This window comes from Mercurialis annua, linkage group LG6 (genome assembly GCF_937616625.2).
Source record: "Mercurialis annua linkage group LG6, ddMerAnnu1.2, whole genome shotgun sequence".
Lineage (NCBI taxonomy): Eukaryota > Viridiplantae > Streptophyta > Magnoliopsida > Malpighiales > Euphorbiaceae > Mercurialis > Mercurialis annua.
The window spans coordinates 6,934,890-6,947,628 of NC_065575.1; positions in this window are offsets into that span (position 1 = coordinate 6,934,890).

Consider the following 12,739-nt stretch of genomic DNA (forward strand, 5'->3'; position numbering starts at 1 on the left):
AGATATAAGTATAATCATGTATTCAAAAAGAAAGACATAATCATAATTAAAAATTAAATTTATTATATAATCATATATTATTTAAATTAGTTATTAAACTAATTAGAAATTAGTTAGAGTTTGTATTGAATTAGGAAATATCTAATGAGTTGGATTAGAATTTTTTAATTAGTATTAAATTAATTAGAAATTAATTAGAATTTGTATTGGATTAGGAAATATATTATGAGTTGGATTAGGATAGGATTATTAATTTTGTTGATTAATTATATTAATAGTTAAAACAATGTTAAGGGTAATAACGTAAAAGTGCATGTCCCCCCCCCCTCATCCGTGCTTTTATATATAGTACTAGCGTTTCGCCACGTACTACGTACGTGAGCGACATTTGTATGACCCGTTATGTATAATATATATTAATTAAACTATTAAATTAAAATTAAAATAAACCTACGCATGTGAGCGGCATTTATATGACCCGTTAAATTTATACGTACCGTTAATTTGTAGTTTAAATTTAATAATAATTTTGGTATTCAAATATAGATTTGGTTGTAATTTTTTGTGTGCAGTTATATATAATTTTTAAAATTTTAAGTATTTAGTTATGTATAATTTTTGATAGTTTTGAATATAGTATTTTTTAAATTGATTATTGTAATTATTTTGTTTGTGTACTTACTTTTACTGCAATGATATTTGTTTGTACCTTCTGAAATAGTTTTCTATTTAAATACTAATTTTATACAAACACATTCTTTAAAGAATTTACGTCTAATAAATTATTGTTATGAGTTAATGGTGTTTGATTAGGAGTTTACTAACTCATTATATCACATTGATTTACTATGATTAGGTGTGTTTTAGCTCATGATAAGAATCTAACTACCAATTCTATTACTTTAGTATTATCGAACACTTTATGTTTTTGTCTAAATTAAATTATTAAGTTTGTATTTAATTATACCCTTAATTTTCTTATAGTAGTTAAACACTTAAACTCTTTGAATCCTTATTAAATTTAAACTCTCTAAATTTTTAGATTGATTTCAAAAGATAAATCAATAATTAAGGCAGGCGTGTGTCCATGGTTCGGAGAAATTCAAGGATGAAATTGGAATTTAATTTGGATAAAAAATCAAATAATTTAATTTGAAATAAAGATTTAAAGAACTTGACTTCAATAAAACAAATAAAACTTAACTGAATTTTTATAATATTTTGGTAATTTATATTACCATATATAAATGAATAAAGTTAGAGTAATTTTAAGGTACCCATTTTCATTTTAACAATTTAATAAAATATTTTTCAATTATCTACAGCTATGCAGTTAGTAAAAATTTAAAATAAGGTCACAAAAATTAAACACATCATTCTTATTATTTGAAACACCAATTAAAAGCGTCACGATTTAGAAAAAAAGCAGTAACTCATGTTTTCTATAGGACTTGCATAAGGGACATTTATTTGCAGGAAGTATAGTGCAAATTTAATTATAATTTTTTTATTATAATTAGAAAAAAGAGAGCGTTTGTGGGAAAAATCGAACCCACAATTTAGCAGAATTGCTATTTACCGTTTAATTATAAATTATTAACTTTATAAAATAATTTATATGAATCTTATTATATTTATTATTACACTTTTTTTTGGTTAAATAAATCTCATTACATAAGTAAAACTAAACCTGACGTATATCTTCGAGATGAAAAAAAATTTGCCCCCTCCAAATCCACAAGCATTGCAAACAAACTGGTCAGTGAGATTCAACTTTGACATTGGCTGCCTTGACCAATTGTAAAATCTTCTCTGTCCTTAAGGGTATACCATAAATTTCATCATCATGAATTTCATAACAGTGTATGTGCAAGCTGTTTCTCCTACCGACATCATTTGATCTGGAGCTTTTTTTTTCCAATGAATACCTAATGGCGTCTAACTATAAAACATAGGTATATACATACTATTAATTCATTATTAGTCCTTATATAACTCAAACTACTCGAACTCATTGTAAATTATTAAATTTCAATAAAGACTATTTATTCAAGTTACGTTCTTTAATAAAACCAAACTCTTTAATTGTCTTTATATTAGAATTAAATTTGTAGTCAAACTCTTTAACTGTATTTATAGTTTTTATATTAGAATTAACTTCTTAATTATAAATTTTATTGGAATTAAATTTGTATTTAACTTTGTAAATATTTTAATTATTGGAGGTTAATATTGTAAATTTGCCTGTCCCCCCCCCCCCTTCATACTTATAGAATAGTTACTAGTTTTTCGCCACGTGCTACGCACGTGAGCGGTATTTATATGACCCGTTATTTATAGTATTAAATAAAAACTAAATTATTAAATATAATATTAATTTTTAATATATATATATAATAGAGTCAATTTTAAAATATTGATCACTTTAATTACTTTTTTATTTTTTATTTAGTTATGAAATTTGCTCTTTTAAAATAGTTTTTACTTTGCTCCTAAATATACTTATAATAAAATGCCTTATCAATTTGAAAATGAGACTATGAAAAGAAGCATAACATGTTGTTCCATACAATACACGAACAATAACAGTGATACGTTATTATTTTGTTGGATTTGGAGATTAAGAACCAATGCTTAGGTGATGAAAGTAACAACACAACATATAACAATAATTTCACTTCATCTCGAATCATGAAATATAAATATACTATTGATCTTTATCTATACATGAGTTAGTTAAAGAAAATTTTGAATAATACTTATCTATTATGAAGCATAAACGTTTAAGAGTCTCAGAGAATAAAATTGTATAATTTAAAGGTCAAATGATATATTAAACTCCAAACAAATCTTTAGAAACTTCAGTTTTACAACTCTCCTCACCGATACATGCCTACAGCAAAATAACACAAACACACAAATTCATTAAGAAATCATTCCCATTTAACTTAAAATTAAACAAAGACAGATTAGTTATTCGGATTAATAAAAATTACCTTTTGCACAATGAATAAAGTATTATTAGATCTTGACAAGCTTCAATCATAAACCATTTAATTCTTGAGAATTATCGAAACTGGCGAATTCAATTCTGGAAATTAATTTACCATTGCAAGAAAGCTCAAGTGATTCACTCTCAGCAGTTTGTGATGATATTTTTATAATTTTATCAAAATGAACCGCTAATTTTATAATTATTGTTTTCTTGTTTGATACACATAAAGAAGTAAATTGGCCAACTCTAAATTTCAATTAAATTGAGTGATCTTAATTTAAAAATTAAAAAGATAACAATACATACCTCTTTTCTCTTTAGCAAGGGCAACAACTTCTTTAGCTAGAGAACAATAACTCTCGCTCGAACATTTATTCCATGAAAGCTACATAATCAATTTAAGCAAAATAAATTAGTATAAAAATACATAAAATAAAAGCTTTTAGAAAAATTAAATAGATAATACTGTAAGAAATTTTAATAAGTTGAATGAACTACTATGGTGATTTTATAGAAAAATTATTTGTAGTAAACGTATTTGAATGTGATGTTAACTCTATTATTTGAATATTAAGATAGCGTTTCAATTTCATTATACTCATTGTTATTTATTAAGGTATGTTAGCATAGTAATTATTGTGTTTTATTAGTGGTGTTTGTAGAAAAGTAAAATTTGAAAGTTCAGTTTAACTTAGATTTCTATTAAGGTTAGAGTCTTGTTTAATTTAAAATAGTAAAAAGTAATATTTTTACTATTTTCATTAAATATAATATAAATATAGTTTCGGAAAACATTTATTCACAGAATTAATGCTATGCAATGTAAACATTGTATTTTACTAACCTAAACAATAAGTAGTTTAGAAGTAGAATTATATTCTCCCATTAAAAGTAAACTCCGAAATAAACTTCAAATTTAAAATCAAATAATTCTAAACAATCCTAATCCGTATATAATTTTACTTTATTTTAATATTGAAATTATTTTTTATTTTTATACCTTTAATGAATCATATTATTATAATTCCCGCATATTATATTAAATTATTAAATACGATAGTATTAATTTTTACAAATAATTATAAACTAATTTTTATTTAAATTTAATATTATAGCATGTGAGTGGGTGGTACTTATATGACCCGTTATTTAAGCGCTGAGCAGCAAACTGATAGGTTGTGGGTTCGATTTCTCTCACAAGCGCTCCCTCCTCTCCCAATTATAAAAAAAAATGAAGTTTTATTTCAATTTAAAATTATGAACCCCTAAGACTGTATGAAAATGATTTGGTTGGAGACGAAAAGAATTTCATTAATACTCTTGTATTGTAACATGTTAACGATTGATGTTAAATTCAAGTTTCTACTTCCTTGTACATGTAATATACTACATATGTGGCATTAGTGTTTATATATATGCGATAATAGTATTTCAAATGCTTATCCTTTTATTATATTTAATATTATTTAAATTATTTTTTATTTACTTTATCTCCTCTTAATTATTAATTATACCACATATGTGGCATTAGTGTTTATATATATGCGATAATAGTGTTTCAAATGCTTATCCTTTTATTATATTTTAATATTATTTAAATTATTTTTTATTTACTTTATCTCCTTTTAATTATTAATTATACCCTTAATGAAGCCTATTAACGTAATTTTTCCTGTCCCCCCCCCCACACATATAAAATAGTTATAGATAGATAGATAGATAGATTAAGCTATTTATTATAAAATTAATTTAAAATATTAAATTATTGAAAATTTTATGAATTTTACATTTTTAATGCTGAAATATTTTAAAAAAATTATCCATTTAAAAAAATTAATATTTTTATTATAATTAAACTTATTTAATTATCACTTGCTTTCAACTTTAAAATAAAGGATATTATGATATTGTTTACAACATTATAAGTCTTGTGTTATGAATATTTTTAGTAAAAAATAATAATATGACTTAATTGATAAGTAAAATGAAATTTAGTTGCTTAACTTATTTTCAATCCAAACTAATATGGATATAAATAAATGACAATTTATAAATTATATTATTTTTAATAAACTAATAAATATAGATTATTCTAAATATATAAAAACCATAGTTTGTTCATATATATTTTTTTATATCATAATTAAACTAAATTGAGCTATCAAAATATGTTTTATTTATATTAATTAAGTAAATTTACTAGAAGATATATTATTTATTGTAAAGATTAGATATTGTTTTACCGAAAAAATCCATACTACTTTAACATTTATTTATTTTACTTATAATTATCAATAATTGGCTCATTTATTTATTTTAAATTATTTAAATCTAATATTATAAATTATGCGTCGGAGCTAATTAAGTGGCTAAATAATCATTAATCGCTAGTTTGTTCAATTAAGGCTTTTATCTTTAATCTTTTAAATTTTTAAATTGATTTTTATTTTATTTTTTAATTTTGAAATGAGTTCCATTAATCGAACTTTGAGTCACATACGGTAATAATTTTAATTCAATTAGTAAATTCATCGCAAAACATCAATCTAAGCCCTAAATTCTTTTAGAAGAAATCATTGGCTCTTTGGATAAATTATTTATTGAAATTCTCTTTGTACTCTTCAATATTCATTTTATATTTTTATAGAAGAAAAACATTCATTTTACATTTTACATTTTATATCCAGAAAAACTGGTGTCTGCACATAATATTCATACGCTCTTAGACTTTGTTCAGAACATATATATAGTCTCAAATTCTAGCTAGATTCGAGTGTTAAAATTAATTAAATTGTTAAAAATATTGATCCTTTAAACTAATAGTACATGTTTATATTTTCTTCAAAGCAATTAATAATATTCATTGAATTTACAGATTTAAGACTTAAATAGCAATTTTCCTCTTTAACTTATAAGCAATGGGCAATTAACACAGAAATTAACTTTGTGGCAAATCAGTACACGAACTTGGTGATTATGGGCAATTAGCCCATTTTGACAAATTAACTTACAAGTTAAGAGGGTAAATTGCTAATTGAAGGAACTATAAACTTACAACTTGAGGAGACAAATTGTCAAAATGAGATAAATTGCCCATAATCACCAAATTTATATACTAATTTACACATAAAGTTAATTTATGTGTTAATTGCCCATTGTTTACAAGTTAAGGAGTATATTGCCACTTAAGTCTTTATATTTTCTTCAAAGCAATTAATAATATTCATTAAATTTACAGATTTAAGGTCCCAGTTATATCAAATTAAAATCTACAATTTATGTAATTTTAGATTAAAGTTAGAGGATATATAAATATTTGGGAAATTTACACCATATATAATAACAAGACAAAATATTTATAAAAATATTATTTTATGTTTCTCTTTGCAAAAATATTAATAAAACTTTTCATATTTACTAAAATACCATCTCTTTTTTATCCTTTTCATTTTTTATTTACTTCAAGCCCTAATTTTTTCCTTACTCAATTACTATCCATCATTACCATCAACCTTCACCTTATAAAACTTGCCCCCCGCCGATATCCTCGGTTCGTTGCCCCTTTGCCACGCGTCAGCCCCTCCACGCTGCTAGCAGTCTCCCACGTCGTTGCCGCAGCTCGCCAGCTCTTCATGTTTCCATTGATCGTTAGACTCTACAGAGCCGCCGCTTGTCAGATCTGAAGTTTCGTATTATATATGGATTATATACAATAAAATTACATACGTATATTATCTGATTTATATATGAAATTTGTATTAAATGTATACAAAATTATATTTTTATATACAAAAAGATAGTATTTTTATATTTTTTTTAAAAAGATAGTACCTTTAAAGAGTATCTTCGGGTAGTATTTTTATAAATGTTTTCTATTTGTCCAGTATTTGTGTAAAATTCCATAAATACTTTTCCCCTTTCAAGATTAAGCCCAGACGTTTTCTACAAGATGGGCCAGCTCGATTATTTCTCAACTAGTCGTAAGCATGCGCATCTGCGCATAATCTATTTCATAATTATTTAAAAAGATATGTTAATATATATAATGAAAAGTAATATTTGATAATTTATAAACTAATAAAAGAAAATAAAATACAAATCAATTTTATTTGAAAAAAAAAAACCTATCAAACATTTCAAAAATTAAACTTTGTTAAAGAGGAGCAACGATTTAAACTTCCAGAAGCTTTAAACAATTTTGGTCTTCGAAACACATCAAGAAGAAGAATAATGGCTCTAGGAAGAAAAAAAATTAAAGAACATGGTATTTTCGAATAGAATGAGATTAAGATTTAGTAGTGATATTAGGTTTGATAAAAATAGAAGAAGAAAAATTAAACTACTGAAGAACGATGGAGAAAACATATAGAGTGGCTGTTTGAGCTTGAGAGCAGAGAAAAAAACTTTTCTTTTAGGGTTAGAGTAACATAAATTGTATATACGTATAAAACTCCAAAACTACGTAGTTTAAATTTCATCGGTTTGGTTGGTATGACCGAAAACCGAACCGAATAACTGAAATTTTAAAAGTTTTAACCATAACCAAACCGAATTTTAAAATTATATTTTGTTTTGATCAATGCGGTTCGATTTGATTTGGTTTTTTGATTTTAACCGTTTAATGCTCAACCCTACTTTAAATAATGGTGATATTTCTAAAATAAATAGAATTAGTACCTTTCATACAATTTTAAAGTGTGTTGCTATTTTTATTTCTAGTGTCATATTAACATATTAAAAGAAGGCCTAATCACTCAAAAACCCCTCACCTTTAAATTTTTTTTCAATTCCACCCCGACGTTGAAAATTTGTCAATTTTACCCACTTTTTAATTTTCCGTTTTCAATTGTACCCCAATATTTTAATTTTTGTTAATTTTTTTACTTAAATGATAAAATCATTCAATTAATTAAGTCTAAACATGAAATTAAATTCTTTTTTATTCAAAAAAGTACAAATAAGTCCTTTATTTTTAAAAACTAACTAAAAACCATAATCAAATTAACACTAATTTAAATTCTTAATTAATTTAACTAAATTTAAATAAATTTTAAAAATATACAATTAATATATGTGAGACATGGAGAATGTTTTAAACAAATTTCCAAACGCAAAAGACATTAATTTAATTTTTCAGGGTACAATTGAAACACAAAAATGCAAAATAGGGTAAAATTGACAAATTTTCAACGTCAGGGTATGATTGAAAAGGGGCTAAAAGGTCGGGGTTTTTTAAGACATTAGGCCTTAAAAGAATGAATAATATTGCTATGGAAAAAGGCCAGATGATCATGTTAATATGTGGACATAACAAAAGATTATAAGAAACTAGTCGTAAACCCCGCGCATTTGCGCGGAATCATATTAATATATTTAAATAATAATTTTGTTAATAAATGAATACAAAATAATGTTAATAAACAAAATTTGTAATATTTGAACTAATATAATAAAATAAAGTATTAATTTATTCTAATAATTCTAGTAGTTAAATTATTTTAATAAATTCAACATTTGCGAGCGAAATTCATTTTAATTAACACTATCAAAATTGTCTCAATTAGCTAATTTTGATATTTTTTTGTGCCACTATACCTTATAACTATTTGTAAAAAGTATTTGAACTTTAATCACATTCAAGCTATGTCATGAATGCATCATTTCGCCATGTTTGATTAAACGTGTGATCCCTAAATATAAACTGGTTTGTACCAATTATGTTTTCTCAATTCATAAAATGCATCATTTCGCCATGTTTGATTAAAATTTGTTTAGTCATATATGATATGACATATGTGTTGAAAATTTTAATAAAAATATAAGATATCAAAATAAAATTATTCAATAGAATATCTTCGCTTAATATAAAACAAACTATATGCATAAAAACAATATTTTATTTGTTCAATTGATTCCAAATAAGCTCAAACGAATTTGGATCCAAGTCTCTCCATTCTATCTTTGTATAAGATTTAGACTATAAGCAATTACAATATCTTAATAGTGATCATAGCATGAAAATGAAAAACAGAAAAACGTAAAATACATTCTATCAAATTTGTTCTAGTACTATTTCAAATATATTTATTATATGAAAATTCAAACCATCAAAGATAAAATAAAAAAATTTAAATATAAAAATAATTTTTAAATCAATAACTTTTGAAGAATCTGAATTATTATATACCTTTATAATAATTAAAAATCACAATACGAAAATATAAATTAATGAAAATAAAACTTCACATAATATTAAGAGTTGAAATATTTGTGATCATTTTATAAAGTTCATATATGTATTTACTTCACATAATATTAAAAGTTGAAATATTTGTGATTATTTTGTAAAGTCCGTATATGTATTTTAAAAAAATTATAAAAAGTAATTGCAGATAAATTTGCGAGAAAAATATAAGAAGCCTAATAGAGCAAGTTATACAAATGAATATATATATATATATATATATATATATATATATATATATATATATACACACACACACACATTTATGAATACATAAATAGTTCAAGATCTTACCTATATTATTTACTGATAATGTGAATAATTTACTGCTATTAAAAACCCTAGCCGCACACATCCTCTCCCAACAAAAAAACAAACTCTAAGCTTGGCTTCCTTCAAGGCGACCGCCGATCAATATTTTGATCGGCGGTGGTCTCGTTTTCCTTTAATTTAGTTTTTATTTATATATTTTATATATGATCGTTGTTTTTTGTTATTTTATGTTTTTATTTATGGTTGTTCTTATCTCTCCTTTTATGGAGTTTATATTTTCCTCCGTGGAAATTTTATATTGCCCTTTTATGGGATTTGATGTTCCCTTTGTGGATCTTCTATTGCGGTGCAGATTTGAATCGTTTATGATGGAATTTTATTTTTAGGTTTTCAATTGAATTCATTCAAATATATAATCCAGTTGAACAATTCAGATTGAAACTGTCAGAGCTGTGGATTTTGATAAAGTACACTTTGAATCTAATGCCCAATTGACGAAATCCAGATCAGTTGCGTCCAGAAGACATTGTGATGCTCTATCAACAATTTGCAATTTTCGATTTCATATTGCTATCATCGGGAATTCTTATCTTATTGATTTGCGCAAGAGGATTGCGGCTTTTATTATTTATTTGTCTTTTAATGTATTCGCAAAAAGCTATATACTTGAATTGTAATACATTTTCTAGTGCTGCAATAAAATCCTACATTTCTTCTAAAAAAAAAATATTTACTGACAATGCATCTCTTTTTTTTCATTAAAATTCTTTTTCTGTCAACTGTTATTTTCCTTGCAACTTGCAAGTTCTTTATCTATAAATTGAGATTTAAAAATAGTTAAAACTATATAAAAAAAAAGCAAACGTTATGAATTTAAGTAGTTTAGTAACATTAGAAAACTGTTGGCACTTGTATTCTGGTGCAATTCGAATTCGACATAGTTATATGATTTTTTTATTCATTAAAATTGACCTAAATTCGAACAATAACAAACCGACAATAAACGAATGATTAATCATTTTAGTCGGTTAATGTAATATAAAAATGATACGACAAACTAATTCAATTGAAAAATAAATAAATTGTATTTCAATTTAGTCAAAAAATAAATTTAAAAAAATTGCTCAAATTAGATAGCTCTAATCCATTGAATCTATTAAGACTTAAATGCACAAAAAATCACCAACTTTCGCGTGTTTTTGGTATTTAACACGAACTTTTAATTTTGGCGTAAAAATACATGAATTATTAAATTTTTGCATATAAGACCAAACTTGCATTTGTTTCAAAAAATGACGTCATTTTAAGGCAAAAACGGTGCCGTTTTATGGGGGAAACGATGTCGTTTTATGCTTAAAATGATGTTCGTGTTATTATTGCAAAAATCAGATAGTTCGTGTATTTTTATGCCAAAATTAAAAGTTCGTGTTAAATACCAAAAACACGCAAAAGTTGGTGATTTTTTGTGCATTTAAGCCATCTATTAATGTCTCCCTGAGTTTCATTTGGTTTCCATTAAACTCGTCTAAATTATATCGATTGATTATTTTCATTTATCACGGGCAAATATCAAAGAACAAATAGTTTCGCTGTTTGCTTAACATAAAATAGTATTCATTAAAGCTTAAGGTCTGAAAAACTACCGACCTTTCAAATTTTTTTCAATAGCACCCTCACCTTGTAATTTTTTCAATAGCACCCTATTTTGTATTTTTTGCTTTCAATAGCACTCTAAATTAAAAAAATTAGATGATTTGATTATTATAAGGATGAAAATTTTCAAAAAAACTAAATTTAAAGGTGAAATCGTACTTTTTTCTACTTGAACACTTTTAAACAAGTCTTTTAATTTAAAAAAAAATTCAAATAAGTCCTCAATAAATGAGTTTAATTTGATGATTTATGGTGCTATTGAAAGTCAAAAATACAAAATAGGGTAAAATTGACTGTTTTACAAGGTCGGGGTGCTATTGAAAGCCGAAAATACGAAATAGGGTGTTATTGAAAAAATTACAAGATGAGGGTGCAATTGAAAAAAAATTAAAAGGTCGGAAGTTTTTCAGACCTTAAGCCATTCATTAACTCTCACCTGGATTTGTTGAGATAATAGTCCTTGTCCATGGTGCCATAATAGAAACAGATTAAGAAACTTTGTTTGTAATCGGATTAAAAAGTTGATGAAACAGTATAAATAAATTGAGGTTAATTGTAATTAGGAAGTTGTTGTTAAAGAAACTCAATTACTCGAAGAAAATAACCAATGTGATATCGATAGGAGAAGAGAGAAAGATGATGTAAAAAATTCAATTAAGATTACTTGTTTTTTAGGAAGTTGATTTAATTTTGGAATCATGCTCTGTAAATTTAAAAATAAATTAAAATGAGTGTTTTAAAAAAAATGAAAACTAATAAGAATGTTCTATTTGGTGAGAATCAATAAGAGCGCTCTATTTGGTGAGAATCAATAAGAACGCTTTATTTGGTGAGAATCAATGAGAGCGCTCGGTTGGTCCTCTCAATTATATAATATATAGATAAGTAGGAAACTCAAGCTTTTAAAAACATGATGGAACGGAAAAAATATAGTTGAAAACCAGTAAAACCTACACCAAAACATATTTTTTGTTTTGGATTATTTTAGAAAAAAATCATGCAATTCTACATAAATAGTCCATTCCTATCAAATTTAACCAAATAAATATATTTAATTCTGAATTAAATAATAATAATAATAATTCTATATTCATCACCATAGATAAATGACTAAAACCGAGAAGATGAAAGCTATAAAGTTCATATATTTACCTGCAAATCAAAATAAAGGTGGACACCCATGTTGATTAATGACTTATTTTGATTTTTTGTCTAAGGATCATAGACATGAAGAGAATAAAAATAAGAATTATGGCGGATAAATATTATGTGTATAGTTGGCAACGTTTAACTATGTGCTAAAAAATCATTTGGGTTTTCGTTAACATTGCAATCATGTTATCTATATTTATATTTTAAAAGTTAGGGAAATTAGGAAGTTGAGGTTAAGTTAATCATGTTCTCTTAACTTGGCAAATTCAATAGTTGATTTATTTGATGTAAATTAAAATGATTTATAAAATTTTAAAATAAAATCTAATTAAAATAAATGTTTTAAGAAAGATGGGAACTGATAAGAATGCTTTATTTATTGAGAATCAATGAGAGGCCTCCGTTGGTCCTCTCAATTATAA